General features: G+C 32.4%; 1 long non-coding RNA gene across 1 annotated transcript; it reads left to right on the top strand.

Moving 5' to 3' along the window:
- The first annotated feature begins 234 nt into the window (after window positions 1-234).
- Window positions 235-2520, top strand: LOC105772338 (uncharacterized). Its single transcript, XR_001126701.2, has 3 exons — window positions 235-461; window positions 1539-1629; window positions 2258-2520. It is a non-coding gene; the product is annotated as an uncharacterized LOC105772338 (long non-coding RNA).
- Window positions 2521-20694: the final 18174 nt, after the last annotated feature.

The raw sequence follows: 20694 nt of genomic DNA, 5'->3' as shown, positions 1-20694 counted from the left end.
AAAATTATGATTTTCGTCATTTTGATCATTTATCAAGAATTAAATACTGGAAATATTATTTTTGATGAGTCATTTTATATATGAATTAATTTGGATCATTGGATGTGATTTTTATGAAGAGATTAAATGTGGACCATATATTTTAATTAGGTTTTGACCAAACTTTGACGTGGATATTTAAGAGTTTTAAGTTGGAAAATTATGGAGAAAAACTCATCCCCATTTTCAGCTTGCTGTTGTCCCTCTCCGTCTCCCATGGAATTCTGTCTTTTTCCCCATTTTTCTTTCTTTTCTCTTCAAATCTCTCAAAAACCCAACAACCCAACCTTGAGTTTTAACTAAAATTAATTGAGAAATCATCTCGTAAACTCATTTCCACAATCAATCTCACCATTTTCAGGAAGGGTTTCAGTGGTTCTTGATGGAGAATGCTGAGGCTAGAGAGAGAAAGCTTTTATAAGGTAAGAAATGGTATTTTTCCTCCCTTCTATCTTGATATTTGAGTTTGGTTGTTATAAGAAAGCTTAGAAAATATATATGCTAATTTTTTTATTATATTTTTGTGTATGAGAAAATGTGATAATGATAATGTAACAATTCATTTTCAGTATTTTCGGAAACAGTGGTTTCGGGACCACAATTTTGACTAGTGTGTTAGTGTTTTATTAATTATTTATTATTTATAGGGTTACTACAAGGTCGTAAGAAAATTCGGTTAAAAATGGTAACGTTTAGATTGTTAATTAAGAAAAGAATACTAAATCATAAAAGCGCAAAAGCTAGTTTCTATTAGTTAAATCATTAAATAGTTATGGAAATGAAAATTTATGGATTTAAATGGTAAATATACCAATTACATTTTTATAGGATAGTTTTGGTGGCTATTAGCATGAAATATTATTATTTTTAAAGGGTAAAGTGGTAATTTGATAATTAAACAAAAATTAAACAAAAAAAGGTTAATTGACTATCATCTTCTTCAGTTTATGCCTATCAAAACCGAAACCGCCATTGAAGCTTAAAGAACATTCGACTAAGCTTGTATTTGGTGCATGATATGTAATTTTTGCCCCTTTTTAGTGATTTTTATGTTTCTGAGTTCGTTTTAGTTTAATCTAGCTAACCCGGGGACTAATTTGTAAAATTTTTAAATAGTTTGGATTATGCCATTGATGTGTTTGTGGTGTTTGTGAAGTTTTCTGGTAGAGTATTAAGCATGGTTGATAAATAGGGCTATTTTTTAAAGTAATTTTTAATAAATTTGATGTTAAAGGATTAAATTGTTAAAAGTGAAAAAAATTCTGGGAATTATTGTGAAATTTTGGTAAATGTGAGCTGAATAAGGACTATATAGAAATTGACTAGCTTGTATTTTGCTTAAATATGGTTAATTCGTAAGTTTCAAGATTTAGGACTAAATTATATAAAGTGTAAAGTTTAGGGGTAATTTCATAAATTGATAATAATAGGGTTTATATGCATAAATTTGATTATTTATGCTTATTGAATTGGTTAATTGAGTTAATCTTATTATTTAGATCAAAAAACAAATCAGCCGGACATAAATCATGGGAAGGTGAAGTTAGCAGAATAGTCATCAACGTCGTTTTCGTAATCGCTTTTGTATAGGTAAGTTCATGAATTGGTTAAATTAATTAGTTGTTGTTTTGGTAATTTAACTATTTATGTATGTAGTGATCGAATTCATTAGCTTGAGACATGATTAAGACTATAGTTGAAAGACATTATGACACAATATCGGAAATGAATAAAACTATAGTTGAAAGACACTATAGCAACATGATGGAAATGGCATAATGTCGAAAATAAATAAGACCATAGTTGAAAGACACTATGGCATAATGTCGAAAATAAATAAGACCATAGTTGAAAGACACTATGGCATAATGTCGAAAATAAATAAGACCGTGGCTGAAAGATGCTATGACATCCTTGAACATTTGTTTATCATGTGATAAGTATCGGGTGATAAACATGTTTTATAATATGAAAATGATATGGATGTGTTGAATTTCATAGGTTATTGATGAATGTTAAATGATATGGTGTGATTATAAGTTTTATATGCATATGAACTCATTAAATTGTGAGTTTTGTGGTATGTATAAGAATTGAATGAATTCATGAGCTATTGAATAAATTGTTAGTTGAATTCTATTTGGTAAGTTTACGTTTATGATTTATACAATCTTATTAAGCACTAATTGCTTATGTTAGTTGTTTTCTTTTTTTGTAGATCATCGGAAACCTCGATCAATTGGAATCAAGTCAGAACACACGGGCTATCCACCCTTCATCTCGGTAGAAGTTTTGGTCACTTTTGAGTGGTTATAAATGACATGTACTAGGAGCTTTTGGGTCTTTCTCTATAATGATGTTATTTCAATTTGGTTTAAGCATACTTATGCTTTTATATGTACATTTATAAGTGCCTTTAGTTGTGTGGTTATTACTTCTTGAAAGTAGTTTTAATATGGTAAATCTCATATGAATGGAATGAATGAAATGGCACATGTGATTTATGTAAAAGGCATGAGTTGTAATCTTTGAATGTGATTTTAGTTTGGTATATAAAATGTGATGCCAATGAGGGCAAATTGATTAGGCACTTAGGTTGAATGTTTTGGTGTGTTTTAAGTTTGTTTGAATGTGTTTTTAAGGCATGTTAATGGTTCATTTTGGTTTCGCTTGGCACCTAAGGAATTGGCATGATTTTGCCTTGGTTTGAAAGCTATTTTAGGTGCACGTGGCTTGGGATATAGGCTGTCACATGGTCACACCAAACGACCCTGTGGACTATATAATTTTGGTGTAGGTTTGTATCACAAGGTCTCAGGTTGTTACACGGCCATGTGACCCTATTTTGAATCACACGCGGTTTGGCAAACAGTATGCAACACAACTGTGTAACCCTATTTAGATTTGCACAATGACGGGCTCACGGTCTGTGACACGGTCATTTGACCCTATTTTCAAACTGTATACTATTTGACCGCACGGCCATGTCCCTTAGCCACACGGCCTGGGCTATGTCACATGGGCATGTGACCCATGTTTTCAAGTTTTTCTACATTTTTCTATTTTGTTTCAAATAAGTCCCTATTTGTTTCAGAATCGATTTTTAGGTTACGTAAAATCGATATAAGTCTTGTAATAATATATATGCTATGAATTATGATTGGTTTGGAATATTTGGTAATTAATTTAATAATTGAATTATTTTTGTTGTAATATGATTCGATATGTGCTGTAATAGTCCATAACCTTATTCTGGTGATGGAGACGGGTTAAGGGTGTTATAGATAAGAGATGGGGTTTCAAGCTAGAATGAGGATAGATTCAAGTGATAACGAGCTTGATTTTGTGCAAAAGTTCATGTAAAAGGTAAGTACCTTTGGATACTCTTACTTCTCCTACACTAACGTCTCATGTCATAACCAAAAGTAAAAGCTCATTCTAACAAAACATCAATCAATTTATTATTCGCATCGGTCTCAAGTCAATTATACTAGTAAGTTATCATTATCACGTGCTAAACTTACATAAATTAGTCTTATAAATATATTAAAATATTCATAAGTTTCATTCAACAAAATTCTCAACCAATTATGTAGTTATCAATACTGATACTAAGGTATCGATATTTTCTTTAAGTGGTATCAATATCACATGGAAAAATGATACCAAACTTGCATTTTATTTCTCGTTTGAAAACCATCGATATTTTCTTTAAGTGGTATCAATATCACATGGAAAAATGATACCAAACTTGCATTTTATTTCTCGTTTGAAAACCAAAGTCTTGAAAATTATTAGTACCTGTCGTGGAGTATTGATAAATCTACCCCGAGTATTGATGCTCAAGCAAAGGTGTTGATGCCAAATCTCTATTCTGACCTCCTGCATGTTTCAAAACTCAAAGGTATCAATTTTAAAACCCGATTATCGATACCTCTGCTCTAGACCTCAAAAATGCAGCATACATATGCAATTAATCCATTCCAATTTAGTTCCTAAACATCATACATCAATTACTTTGAAAAATAATCATTCAATGGCCTAATTAATAGTTTAACGTCGCAAAATCGTTTTCGAGTAAGTAACGTCAATCCATCCTCAAGTTCATCAACCCAAGCATAACAATAACATGTAATCTATATAAACTGAACCAAAAACAAACAAAATGTTTAGAAGTTAACATGACTATAAACAAGTCTACCATATTATCTTATTCCCCAAAACATAAACAAATATAAAACACCTATGAAAAAACAAGTAGACTTACTTAGATCACCTCTCGGAAACAATAGCGTTCACTGGCAAACTACTAATCTGCAATGGTATAAGAAGGGAGTGGGTGAGCTTATCAAGCTCAATAAATGCTCAGAATAACCATAGTGGAAACAATTCATCAATCATCAACGAAACAACCAAATAATATAACCTCAACACTTCCAACTCTAGTGTTGTATTATACTTACTCGTGCATTATTACTAGTTCTTTTACATTGTAAACATATTAACTTTTAATCACCTATCACATTACACATATAACCACATAACATTTAAGCAGATATCACAATAATCATATAATCACATAACATTCAAGCATATGTCATAATACTTAGAAACATGTTATAGATAAATTGCATAATGGTCACATGTCATATAAACACATATCACAATACACACATAATCATAATTTAAGATTATTTGACACTTGAGCTATGAAACAAAAAAGTGAGCTCTATCATCACTCATCGGACACATGGATCTCCAACATGCCACATAGACTCATAGAGTAAAACATGTCCCAAAAGTGAAGCATAAAGCTAACATTCTCTTTATTTCCCTCACATGTCCCGTTGAATGGAGTTTAGCTCACATTCCCTTATCCCTCTAACATGTCCTAGAGGCTTAACGCCCAAAATCACTGTACATATAGGTGAGTACTCACAATTCTATGGCATGCCAACTATATCCAACGGTTTCAAGATTACAATGCCAAAATATCTGAAATCAAACACATATCACTTATCGGTTGTCCGTGCACTATCATTGCATCTTTACATCTTTAGCAAAACACTGTCACTAAAATTTAACATAGACATAACATGTACACATTTGCACTTACACAATAGTTATCATAACAACATATCACATGTTGTAGCATCTCATCCCAATTCACAAGCACATAAGCACATAGTTCACAAAATATCATAGGTATGAAAAAGCTTACACTTGTAATTTAGAGTAGGGGTTTAGGCTACTGCTAAATTCCTAAATAACGAATTGAACCATGTTCACAAGCAATTATTACAAACACTCACCAATTCTACTTTCACCGAAAAGTAAAAAACTCAAACTAGTTTTTCCTTGCCGTTATCTCTATTCGTAGAAGGTCCTATCAAAACCAGAACTTCAACACAAAAAATTCAAACAACAATACATTCACAAATCAGCCAAGGACTCACCACAAGCAATCAAAATCATAAGCCTAACTAAGTTCTCACGTAGCTGAAGCCTTTAACATAACCAACTTAAAATCCAAATATCTCGATCTATACATAATCTTTTTCCCTAAAATGAGTTTCATTCATCTAATTAATCCTCAACAACTAATTCCCAATCTTTAAACTACACAAAACTGCTTAATTCATGGTATCGACTTTTTCGACAGGTTTTTGGCTATTTTCTGAAAATTCATTAAAACTTAAGAATTCATTAATGAAACTTCAAAGTAAGTTTAGAAACCTCTTAATCGTGTCAAAACTAATTGAAAAACACTTTGAAACCATATTTTTACTTAAAATCCCGAAATCCACCATTAACAACTCAATTTTTAGCTTTTATTCAAAACATGCGATTTAATGGGTAAAAACTTAGTTTCAAAGACTAAATACCATTTAAAACTAATTAGATGTTGAATTGTTACCTTAGACAATGAAAAATCGAGCGTTCGATCAAAAACCTAAAAAACTTACAAGCTTGACAATGGAAAGATCAATGGTGTTTTTGGGTGTTTTTCTTGAATTTTGTGGACATATTTGGCTCGGGTGATGATAGAAATCAAAAGAATTAAGGTTGAAGAACAAAAAGTGGAAGAGAGGAACTTTGGGAGCAAGGGATGGCTAAAGAATGAAGATGGAGAAGACTAACGTCAAATTTATAGGTTGGGGATGTTATTAGGGTGTTTTTTAAATTCTTGGTTAATTGCCTCTTAAAAACTCACAATTCTAACTCTTTTACAAATCAGACCAATTTTCAAAATTGAAGGTCTTTAAAACTCTTTTTTTAAAATTGATTTAATATTCTAAAAGCCATAGTAAAAAAATTATTGATAAATCATGTCACAAATTTCCTAACACTCTAAGGCTTAATCCTTAAAATACCCCTAAAACTCTTAGGCCCTATTTTAGGGAGTTACAAATCTCCCTCTTTAAAAAGAATTTCGTCCTCAAAATTCCTTACTAACACATCACTTGCTTAATCACAAAATATGTTATTTCTACTTTTAAACTAACTATAACACTTTTATTGCGCACTCTGATTCCTATTCTCTCTAACTTTCTACTGCTTTTCTTAGTGATCCTATTCACTACTATGAACTTATTCTACAATAACTTTGCTAATATTTTCCTCTATTTATTACGACACTTTTTTCTAGAGAGCTCGTCACCATTTTTCCTAATTCACTAGTCTCTACTAAGATCTCTAGTTATTAGTTAATTGACTTAAAATTTACGAAGGCATAGAACCTAAATCTATCAACGGGAATAAAAGAAGTGATTACAAGGCAAGAATACCCTCAATCTCAACATTCAAATACTGATCTTGTGGTTCTCTAATAGCATAAACTTAAGCTGGACCTCCAGACTCAACTAGTGTAGCAACAGTATGAGCAACAATTTGCTGCCCAACTAGTCTCCCATTACCTTTACCATGACCACGGCCTCTAACAGGCGCGGAAGTAGGTGTCGAACTCTGAGTCTGCAAAACCTTAACTCTATTTGGGCAATCCCTAAGAAAATGTTCTTTCAAATCACACTTAAAACAACAACCTACCAACTTACGACACTCACCAAAATGCCTACGCTTACAATGCACACAAAGTGTCCATCCAGAACCATCCGTCGAACCACTATTACTAACCACTGCCTTACTCTGTTGCTTAGACTCACTTGGTTGAAACTTGTATCATACAGTCCCATCAAAACCATGAATTTCATGTCTTCTTTTACACGATCATCCAAATGCGGCATCAGAAGTCCTCTTACTCGATTCGGTTACCACAGAATGAGGCCGCTCAACTGAAGTCTCCTAAACTACTTTGGCTTTCTCAACTAACTCATCAAACATCTCTATGTTCTGAGCTACCAAGTAAACCCAAATCTCATGATTAAGCCCAAATTGAAACCTATTACATCAATCCCTCTCAGAAAGTATCATCTCAAGAGCATACTGACTAAGTCGCATAAACTCAGCCTCACAATCAGCCACAGATAAATCACCTTGAACCAAATCCAAAAACTCGCACTTATGAGCCTCCATATACTACTCCCTCATAAACTTCATCTTAAAAATCTCAAGAAAGTAATTCCAAGTCAATTTGTTAAAAATAGTACCTCTCATAATTGTCTTTCACCAACGATGAACCTCACCGTCAAGTAAGGACATAACACAACCCAACTTTTCCTCGTCAGAACATGACATATGTTTGAGGATCCTTTCAAATCCTTCTGACCAATACTCAGCTACGGTCTTATTAGTACCTTTTACTCTATAAAATTTTTACCACCCAAAGGCCGAAAACGTTCAAGTGGCAACCCTCAACTAATAGGTGCAGGATTGGCAGGTATAGGGGTAGGGTTAGCACTAACAATCCATTTAAATGCTCTAATTATTGCTTCCATCAAAAGGCCTACACCCTTATTGAGTACGTTCACTCTATACGGCGGCACAGGAGGTGCAGAGGATATACCATTCTCTTGAGCACTACCTCTAACATTAACACGTCTAAGAGGCATATCTAATGATCTAGCATACAAACAATCAAATAAACGGTGTAAGTTACGAGGAGATGATCCAAGTCTCTTCGTGAAAGAAAAAATTAGGATTAAAGGTAATATGTTCCCGTTCCTACCCCACATGCAATTCAATGAGAACATTTCAAACAATCACATGCAGTTCAAACAGAGATATATCAACAATTCCAAGAAAATAGAGAAATTTATACTCATGAGGTTGAAACTCCAAACACACAACAATCACCTATGTCTGAGAGTTAATGAACCTAGAGCTCTGATACCACTAAATGTAACACCCTATACTCGGCCTGGTCGTCAAGCTTGAATATCAGGATGCGGTACCACCGTCTCATATCATAACAAATAAGTAAAAGCTCATTCTAATTAAACATCCATCAATTTATTATTCGCATAGTTCTTAAGTCAATCATACTAGTACGTTATCATTATCACGTGCTAAACTTACATTAAATAATCTTATAAACATATTAAAGCATGCATAAGGTCCATTCAACAAAATTCTCAACCAGGTCCGCAGGTATGGATACCACCTGGAAAAATGACACGAAATTTGCATTATGTTTCTCGTTTAAAAACCAAAGTTTCGAAAATTATCGGTACCTATCGTGAAGTGTCAATAAACCTACCCTGAGTATCGATACTCAAAAAAAGGTATCGATACCAAATCTCTATTTTGACTTCCTGCACATTTCAAAACTCAAAGGTATCAAGCTCAGTGAATGCTCTGAACAACCATAGTGCAAAAAATTCATCAAGCATCAACGAAACAACCAAATAGCATAACCTCAACGATTGCAACTCTAGTGTCATATTATACTTACTCGTGCATTATTACTAGTTCTTTTACATTTTAAACATATTCACTTTTAAGCATCTATCACATTACACATATAATCACATAACATTTAAGAATATATCATAATATTCATATAATCACATAACATTCAACCATATGTCGCAGCACTCAAAAACATGTTATAGATAAATTGCATAATAGTCACATGTCATATAAGCACATATCACAATACACACATAATAATAATATAAGATAATTTGGCACTTGAGCTATGAAACATAAAAGTGAGCTCTATCATCACTCATCATATACATGAATCTCCAACACAAAACATAGACTCATAGAATAAAACATGTCCCAAAAGTGAAGCATAAAGCTAACACTCTCCTTATTTCCCTTACATGTCCCTTTAAAAAGAGCTTAGCTCATATTCCCGTATCCCTCCAACATATCCCAGAGCCTTAATGCCCAAATCATTGTACATATAGGTGAATACTCACAATCCTATGGCATGCCAACATAATCCAATGGTTTCAAGATCACAAGGCCAAAATAGTCGAAATCAAACACATATCACTTATTGATTATCTGTGTATTATCACTGCTTGTTTACTCTTTAGCAAAACACTGTCACAAACATTTAACATATATATAACATGTACACATTTTCACTTCCACAACAGTTATCATAACCATCTATCAATGTTATAGCATCTCATCTTAATTCACATATTCACAAGCACATAAGTCATAGCTCACAAGCATAGCATAGGTATGAGAAAGCTTACACTCGGAATTTAGAGTAGGGGTCTAGGAAACTACTAAATTCCAAAATAACACATTGAATCATGTCTAGAGGGAATTATTCCAAAAACTCACCAATTATGCTTTCTTTGAAAAGCCGAAAACACAAACTAGCTTTTCCTTGCATTTATCTATTCTCGTAAAAGGTCCTATCGAATCCAGAACTTCAGCACAACAAATTCACACAACAACACATTCACAAATCAACCAAGGGCTCACCACAAGCGATAAAAATCATAAGCTTAAACTAAGTTCTCATGTAGCCGAAACCTTTAACATGACCAACTTAAAATCAAAATATTTCGATCTCCACTTAATATTTTTTGCTCACATGAGTTCCATTCATCTAATTAATCCTTAAGGACTAATTCCCAACCTTTAAACTATACAAAACTACTCAATTCATGGTATAGAATTTTTCTACAGGTTTTTGTCTATTTTTTGAAAATTTATTAAAACTCAATAATTCTTTAATGAAACTTCAAGTTAAGTTTAGAAACCTCTTAATCATGTCGAAACTAATTGAAAAACACTTTGATACCATATTTTTACTCAAAATCCTGAAATCCACCATTAACAATTTAAAACATTGATTTATTCGTTAAAAACTTAGTTTTAAAGACCAAATAACATTTAAAACTAATTAGAAGGTGAACCGTTACCTTAAACGATGAAAAATCAAGCATTTGATTGAAAACTTGAAAAACTCACAAGCTTGGCAATGGAGAAATCAATAGTGTTTTTCAGTGTTTTTCTTGGATTTTTTGGAGATATTTGACCTCGGTGATGATAGAAATCAAAAAATGGAAGAAAGGAGCTTTGGGAGAAATGGACGGCTAAAGCATGAAGATGGAGAAGACTAACATGAAATTTATAGGTTGGGGATGATATTAGAGTGATTTTTAAAATTTGTTTTAATTGCATCTTAAAAACTCTTAATTTTTACTCTTTTACAAGTCAATCCAAATTTAAAAATTGAAGGTCTTTAAAACTCTTTTCGAAAAATTGATTTAATTTTCTAAAAACCATAGTAAAAAAACATTACTGATAAATCATGTTGCAAAATTTCGGACACTCTAAGGCTTAATCCCTAAAATACCCTTAAAACTTCTAGTCTCTATTTTAGGATATTATAGAAATGGTGCTTTATTGTTAATGAAGTATGATTTAATATTATCCTTTCCAAATAACTTAAAGCAATCTGACTGGGGATGAATAGTGTAACACCCTTCACTTGTTCGAATGTACACTATGAATAAGGGATGCTACTGGAGTATGAATGGAACGGAATCTCAAGGATCTTTGAAAATTTCAAATCTTAACGTTTTTTATAAAAATAAAAAAATTAGTTTAAATCCATTGTAAAACTTTAAAAACATTTTGAAACCATTTAGAATCATTTTGTAGAAATTTGGAAGTGTCCGGGGACACAAAACAAGGCAGTGGGCACTAACTAGGGTCATATACCGATACTCAGAACCCCAAACTGTTGATACACAACCACAGTGTACCGATACATAAGGCTAGGTATCTTTACCTAGGCCCTATTACCATAGTTTTGTGTTACTAAACTTGCAAGTGCTGATACCAAATAAGGATAACAGAATCTGGGCCCTTGAAACAAAAATTTAGGTCAATAATACTTAAGAACTTACCCAAGATACATCCATTGCATTTTTGTAACATCCAAAAATCTCTAGTTTAACACGTAACACTATTCTGATATCAACCATAATGAATTATTGAGAAATTGGAAAATTTCTCAAATAAAGGAAGTTTCAAGAAGATAAAGTGATTTTTTATATGAGATTTAATGAAAAGAATTATAGATGTGAAAACGTGACAAGAAGGATTAAATTGCCAACCTTGAAAAGTTTACGAACTAAATTGAAAATATGACCAAAACGAGAAACGTGAGTTATTATTGATGAATTGGCATAAGAATAAATTGGGAATATGTATTAGTGTGGTGAAAATAGATTTTGGGACCAAATTGGAAAGTATTTGAAAGTACACGGATTAAATTACAAATTTCTTAATTTTATCTAGAAACTGGAAAATATGTAATTTTCACCCTTCATAAATTCAAATTAATATTATAAGAGAATTATGAGATTTGGAATTGATGATTGCCTATTATTGTGAAGAAAATATGTTTAGGGGCATAACAAGGCAAAAAGGTAAATTGACCCTACAAGGGTATTTGTGTTATTTCTCAAGAATTTCATTATAGAAATAATATTCAAATGTGATTTTTTATTTTGGAAACTTTTATGGATCGTTAGAACCTCGTATCAAGAACTGGGCCACAATTTGACAAAAATTAAACATAGATACTTGGACTTGGGCTTTGAGCCTTGAACCCATTTTTGTTGTATTTAAAATGAAGAATGGGGAACCCCCCTCACCATTCAACTAAGAACTAGTTGGCCAGCTCCCCCATGGCCTCTATGTTCTTCTTTTTCCATTTTTTCTTGCATATTCTCCATTTTCTCTAAAAAATGCCATAATCCACCTTCAAGTTTTCCATTTTCTCTATATTCATTTTTGTTGTATTTAAAATGAAGAATGGGGAACCCCCCCTCACCATTCAGCTAAGAACTAGTTGGTAAGCTCCCCCATGGCCTCTATATTCTTCTTTTTCCATTTTCTCTTGCATATTCTCCATTTTCTCTAAAAAAATGCCATAATCCACCTTCAAGTTTTGATGAAATCACTATGGACACAACCTCCTAAGCTCATTTCCTCCATCATTTTCATCAATTTCAACCCAGAGTTTGAAGGGTTCTAGTGAGAGAGTCCATGGGTAGTGACAGAAAGCTCCAATAAGATAAGAAATGGCTTTCTACACCTGCTCTAGTTTGATTTTTGTTATGGGTTGCCTTGAGAAATCATGAAAAGATTATAAGTTAATTTTTTGTTATATTTTTGTAACTCCTTTATCTTGACCTGATTTGTCAGATCAAAATCTTGGGTGTTACATCACAATATTTAACAAATTATCAAATCAGTTGAAAATCAATCATTTCTTTAAACACTTTATTTATTATTTTAAATGGAAACTTAATGTTTAAAAACAAAGAAAAGTATTTAAAATAACTTATTACATCAGACTTATTACAGATTTGATATATATTAAAATATTATTAAAGATAGAGTCCCAGAGCATAATCCTAGAGTATGCCACATTTCCATTGTATGCATAATAACCTTTTTTGCTGCATCCTTGTACTCCTGGCATTGTCCCTCCTAGCGCAATACATCCCACCTTACCTGAAACATAAATATAACATTTTGTAAGTTTAGGTGAACTTAATGAGATTTAATCCAAAATATGCCTTGGTGGATATTGATTATGATCAATGAACATATGTGCACCAACTATCCTTTTTAGACCACTTTTTCTACCTCGGGCGGATACCACTCAATTTTGGTATACACATACACGTCAACTATCATACTTTTATCTTACTTATATCTTTCTTATCTAACTAACTGAAGATCCTTCCAGATATTTCATAAATCTCATTGTCACATATGTACCTTTCAACAAAACATGCCCTCAAAGCCCACCTCATATAGACCATACCTTAACACTTACACTATTCTCAAACAATTGTTCTCAGACATTAATCACGGTCGAATACATAGACATTAGGCGAATGCTTACACAGAACTAAATACCATCAAACTCACACTCAAAACATACCTTGGTTCAATACCACACAAACTCATACTGATAATGTACTACATAGGTCATTCAAATGAATTTCACATCACTTTATTTCAGAACCTGATAAACTCAAGAGAACACTGACTCAAATTTTGAATAATTTTAGAAGAAGGCATAATACAACTTAGATTCAACCATACATGTTACAGACAAACTTAGACTAATTGAGACTTATCTCTTTTATATCTACGAACATGCCCAAACCCCATACTATTAGTTTATCATGACAACTACTATTTCTGAACATTCAGATACTTATATATACACATATCTTTCCAAGAACTTTCATTAATTCTTATCCAATTACATTACAGAACTAATTCAACCAAACTACTTCAGAGGTATCATAATCTTATCATAGACTTACCTATCAAAGAATACCCAAATTTTATCTAGAACTTACCACTAGGGAGGATAGACACATTATGTAACACCCCTTACCCGTATTCGACACCGGAATAGGGTACGAGGCATTATCAGAACACATACACTTATAAACATGTTAAACCAAGTTATAAAATTTCATTCAAATTTAAACTCTTCAAAATTTTAACATGCTTTTATAAATCTTCACGTTATAACTTCAAAATACTATATTTGTAACAAATAAGGCTTCTAAGACCCAATACATACTCATGCAATTCAATACTTCATTTCCATTTCATTTAATTCATGATTCTCATGTTTACGATTCAATTCAATTTCTCAATCCAATATACATTTCAATACCACAATAATTCATTTAATTCAAATCAAATCATTTGCAATTTCCATTTAATTCACGTACAGTTCAATTTCATTAAGTTCATTACTAATACATATTTATCGTTTAACTGAACGTCCCCTTTTTTCTTCATTTTACACTTCAAGCATGAACTTAGTATTTCATTTCCTTTCCACTCTCGTTTCCTATGCATATCACACAAGATATAAACATTACTCTCAACCATAGTCGCAAGCTAGTGCATTTAATCCATATACCATTCATGGCCTTACTTCATACCAAATCATATACCAAATATACCATACATACATACAATGAAACTTTATTTTCCAATATGAGCTTAAACCATGATCAATAATATACAAATGTAAGCATCATTTCTATTTCCACGTTTATTGATTATAATCGATCATATAACCAATTATACATAAATCATTCATATATATATTTAATTTTCCTCCTCCTCTCCATTCCACATCCTTAGTGTACTTAACACTCTTAGAAATAACATTTTCTATAGTTTCTTTATTCACCCTTATGTATATTCAAAGCTGTCTATCCGAGTCAGTATCACTAAATTATTTTTATTTGGAGCTACAGAACTCCAAATTAAGAACCGTTAATTTTCCCTGAAACTAGACTAAAATATATTCTTACCATAAAATTTTCAAAATTTTTGGTTTATCCAGATAGTACATTTTATTCTTTAAATTTTACCCTGTTATGCAGTCTGACAATTCTGACCACTCTTCACTAGAAATAAATTATCTCATCATACAGAATTCAAATGGTGTTCTCGTTTGTTTCTCTTGAAAATAGACTCATTAATGATTCTAAACATATAAATTATAACTCATAATTATTTTTTTACAATTTTAATGATTTTCCAAAATGAGAATAAGATATTCTAAAATCAATCTATTCTGTCTCACTAAAATTCATATATCTCAAAATATATAACTCTTTTGCTTACTCTGTTTCTTTTATGTAAAAATAGACTCACAAAGCTTTCATTTCATATCTTATTCACTCTCTAATTCTATTTCCTCCATTTTTGGTGACTTTTAAAAGTCACATGATTGTTGCTGTCCAAAATTGTTTTGTTGGTAATTCTACTTTTGCATAATTTCACTTTTTCAATTTCAATCACTATTTAACTCAAAATTCACTTTGCCATTTTCAAGTCAATATTCAATTCAATTCCACACATATATTCATTATTCAATTACACTTAATCGTTACATGATCGCATGTATTTTCACTTAGTCAATTTTTCGATGAACACTTCGAAATAATAACAGATACACGTTGGATTCAGCACACAGCAACCACCCTTTGTAATCAATGATATCCAGTGGGATTAGCACATAGCAACACCCTATAATTAATTATACTGGTTCACATAGTACTACACATGTGACCATCACTATCCGATACACGTAGTAGCCTGAACATAGTACTACACACGTGATCGAAGTTATCCGGTATGCATAGTAGCCTGCACATAGTACTACACATGCGACCTATCTTTCTGGTACACGTAGTAGCCTGCGCATAGTACTACACAAGTGACCATCACTTTCACTTTCACATAGTGCCCTACACACAGTCCGTGCCACACATGTGATCATTTCTGTCACTTCATTTGTATCCCTGTTTATTCCGAAGGTTCAACTGGGAATTTCTCACTTTTTCTCACTTTTCTTTTCCACTAATCAAAGTAAATTATTTGTCTTTCTTGACTTATAATGACACATTTAACTTATTTAACAGTCACATTCATCAAAACAGTCCTTGACTCGAACTTTAGCAAAATTACGATTTTTCCCCTAAACTTTTGCATATTTACACTTTTGCCTCAAAGCTCGGAAATTAAACTTCATCTTTTATTCTTAGGTTTTATGACATGCTGAACATTTTTCCCTTCTATGGAAACATCAAATTCCTACTCTAACACTTACTTATGAACATTAGGTATTTTTACCGATTATGTCGTTTTACTCGTTTTCACTTAAAATCGCTTAGTAAAATTTGTTTAGCATAATTTGTAGCTTCATATTCTACCATAAAACATCAAAATAAACACATTTCACCTATGGTTATTTTTCCAAATATAAACCCTAGGTTAAATTATTGCTAGAATAAGCTAAATCAAGTTACCAGGACTCCAAAAACGTAAAGAACATTAAAAACGGGGTTAGAACGGACATACAATGGAGCTTGGAAGCTTGAAAACCCTAACCATGGCTTCCCCCTGGCTAATTCCGGCCGTGAGGTTGAAGATGATGATTTTTGGCCTATTTTGTCTTTTTAATACTTTTTAATTACCAAATTACCAAAATGCCCCTAACTTAAAATTTTCCTATTTCACTTATCTCATGTCCATTTTTTCCCAAAATTTAACCAATGGTCTAATTACCATTTAAGGACCTCCAATTTAAAATTTCATAACAATTGGACACTTCTAACATGTAGAACTCAACTTTTGCACTTTTTACAATTTAGCCAAGTGCCCAAACATCGAAATTTTTGAACGAAATTTTTATGAAATTATTTTGTGAAATCGTAGACCATAAAAATATAATAAAAATAAATTTTTCCTTATCAAATTTGTGGTCCCGAAACCACTGTTCCGACTAGCCCCAAATTCGAGCTATTACATATTATACCATACAGTCATAGAAAAGTACGCCACAAGGGCCAAACAGAATACCCCATAAAGGCATCATACAGAATCACGTGTTTACTATCCCGACGAGCTTCACAGAAGGTGCCATGGTTTTCTCCCTCATGGACTTATACATAATTTCATGTATCGTGATCTACCATTTCGATTCATACGTTATCAAAGGTTACACAATGAATATAAAAACAGACAAATCCTGCCATCGGTCTCATCCACATGAACTTACACACGCATTCATGTATTGTGATTTGACAATCCAGTCTTCATCTTACTATAGGCTACACCATGAGTGTTTCAAAATCATATTAAGATGCCATGGGTCTCTACCTTATGGTCTTACACTTGTTTTCATATTTTGATCTGCTAGTCTGGTTAGCATTATAACTGGCCTACTAGAGGCATCATAGAGGAAATTTTTCTCGACATTCACTTACCCAAATTATCACATTTTTATTGCCATACATCTCGTATATTAGACCTTACCTGAATGTTTACCAAACATCATTCTATTTAACAAAACTTCATACATATCATCATAGCACATCTCACATCTTTACACTACTTATATTTTTACCCATTTCTATAGACATCATCCCATTTATCTATATATATATGCTTCCTGCTTGAACAGTTCATATAAACAAGTCAAAATAAAGACTTACTCACCTACAACATTTATAAGCTCCAAACTCAGACATCCTTCCCAAACCAACAACAACTACTTTGGAGAACATAAATTCACTGTTACATTTCTTATATATATAGTTTTACTTATCATTTCAATTTCTAACAACCTCATGTAATACCTTGCTCTTACAACTTACTGTTCAAATACCACATATAGACTTACTCAATCAGAATTTAACATGCAAAGCTATAATACTTACTCGAAGACAAAATAACTACTCATTATAAAAAAAAAACCATAACTTCTAGCTTAACAAGGAAGTGATGAAATTAGACTTAAGAAATAGAATCAGAGAGTACCACTTAAGGATGAAGAAAAAGAACTTCTATCAGAACCCTTCTAACATAAATAAATATGATTCATCTTATTTAGTGTAACTTAAAAAGTGTCACACATTTTTAGAACTTGTCCTTCTTAATTGCCTAAAAATTCTAAGAGAATCATAAATGAGTACCCCAAATTTGTAAATATCAGAATAGTCTATTGATTTGGTTCCTGACCAAGTTACCTTACAATCTAGCTAGCACAGTACTTTTAACAAACAAGGCGCTCTATACCTTTCGCGTTAACTCGTATAATAAGTACCGCTTTTTACTTAACACAATTGTTTCTCTTAAATAGCATAATATCTTGAAATAGAATCATCACTTACTTATTTGGAGGTCACTATACACGCACATGTATACGCCAAAATAAGCAATTAGGCATATCACAATTCACCAAATAGACTATTTTTCTATTATACGCTTGAATCTTAGACCCACCAAACCTGGGGTGTTATAGTTTTAGTGTACGGGAAATGAGGAAATGATTATTTTTGGAACTTCAAGCTTGATTGATGATGGAATAGAGCTTATGGAGTCATGATTTAGTGTTGTAAAGCATCCATTAAGGTAAGTACCCTTGGATAATTTTGCTTCTTCGATAATAACATGTTTAGTAAGTATGAAACTTGTTTTATGAATATAGATATAATTAAATAACAAATAGGTGATATTATTCAGGGCTTAATGTCTTAGTATGATTGTTGTGAAATATGAAAGTTTAATAAGCCTTAATTATAATGTACTTTACACTATTATTTACATCCCTTTTTACATATCTAAATAAGGTAGTAAGTTATGAATTTTTAGTAGTTTTTATTACATTTTAGATATCTAAATAAGGTTCCATGGTATTGTAGGAAAAATTGAGAGCAAAAGATGCATATTTGGGCTGAAACTACTGCTTATGTAACGACACCAAGATACTGATGTCGCAACATCAAAGACAAGAGCAAAAATAAGTCCTGAAGTGAAACTGCTTACGATGTTGCGACACAACCCCTAATTTGTTGCAACACCGAATCCGATGTTGGAACACCGCAGGCCTATTTTGCAACAAAGCTTCTACGCAGCCCAAAAGTCCCCTGCACATGAAAGTTTCATTTTTAAGATACGATTGGTATGCCAATAAGGTCTTGTGTGCACGCGTATGGGATTGATTACAGTTGTTACCGAGTTTAACATTTGTTGTGGATTCTCAAATATATGTGACATAGGTTTAGCTTAGACGAGTAACCTGATGTGTCATTACAAATGTTTAGCCCAAACGAGTAACATAACATGTATATACAAATCAGACAAGCAACTGGTGTGATGTAGATACTTGTATATCTAAGTCCGTTTACTAAGTTTCATCGGGCGAATTAGTTCATATAGAAATAAGAAATTGAAATAGGATGAATTGAACTTGATAATTCAAATGGCAAGTTATTATATGAATTGAGCAAGAAACATTGCTTGAGGTAATACCTTTGATATGTATTTGAGTATACTATCCCTTGATTGAATATGAATTGGAGATTGTTACCTAATTTGACATGAATTGGTATGTTAAGCACTTGTGGTATCTTGCGATATTGATTTTTAAACAAATTCTTACAATGTTGGTGTTTGTGATTTGTCATGTCTAGCCAAATGTTGTGCCAAGTTAAAATAACTTAGAAATGTTGTTAAGAATAAGGTAAGTTTTGTTTAATACCTCGTTTGTTTTCCCTTTTCCTTGTAGATTGTCACCTTGAGAAACACATCAAGTCGAATCGCCTTGAAACTCACACTATCACCGAATTGGTAGTAATATGATCATTTTGAGTCTAGGGTTGTGGCATGTATATAAGTCTCATGGTGTGTATCTTAGTATGTGAATGTGTTTAATACATAGAAAGTTGACTTAACCATTACATATAATATATTGATTTGGTGTTTTGATTCATACATGTTGTTGGACATATATGTATTTTTATGCTAAAAGATGTGATGATCTATAACTATATATATGGCATGTGAAATGGCATGTTTTCAATGTGGTATGTCTTAGGTGAAGAGTAGTATTTGAATGGTTTGGATGTTATGTTCTAATGACAGTGAAATGTTTAAGTTTAACTGATAATTAAGTGTTAAATGCCTTGATAAAAAGTTGGACATGGATATTTGATCTTGTTTTGCAAGTTTTTGGTATGTTTTGAATCAAGTGAAGTTGATACTTGGTGATTATATTGAATGGTTTTGGTTGAAAGTTTTGAAATAGGTACCAAAATGTGCATTTTGCCAAAATAGGGGCCACGTCCCAACCTCGTACTTTTGACATCACAACATCGCCATCACAGTGAGTGACGTCGAGGCGAACTTAGGCTTGTCATCGTGACATGACATACTATGATGGTCATGTCATGACTAGAACCTATTGAAATCACAATGTCGATCCATACATTTCAAAATCTTTACAATTTGGTCCTATTTTGTGCTCGAGTTGACGAAAGAGCTTTCGTAAGCTCGTATAAGACCCAAAAATGATTGTTTAATCGCATGAGTTGACGAAAGAGCTTTCGTAAGCTCGTATAAGACCCAAAAATAAATTGAATGTGAATGATGTTTAATCGCATGAGTGACTGATTAATCATTGCGTATTGATTGTTGTTGCACAAGCAACAAATGTAGCATTTCGTAACTCGAACCAGGTGATCGGGTTAGGCTAGAGGTGTTACACTTGGGATAAAGGGTGTTACAATTTCCATAAGTTCCAAAACATTATAAAACAATTTAAGTCCATCTTCAAGCTTAAAACAAACATCATAAACATATTTAAACTGAACGACGAATTGATGATCGAAAGATTACACAAAAGGGAGCTCAAAACATATATCTAATTTACAA

Source organism: Gossypium raimondii, chromosome 6 (assembly GCF_025698545.1).
Source record: "Gossypium raimondii isolate GPD5lz chromosome 6, ASM2569854v1, whole genome shotgun sequence".
NCBI lineage: Eukaryota > Viridiplantae > Streptophyta > Magnoliopsida > Malvales > Malvaceae > Gossypium > Gossypium raimondii.
Note: the sequence above shows the minus strand (reverse complement) of the source record. Positions and strands in the feature narration are given on the sequence as shown.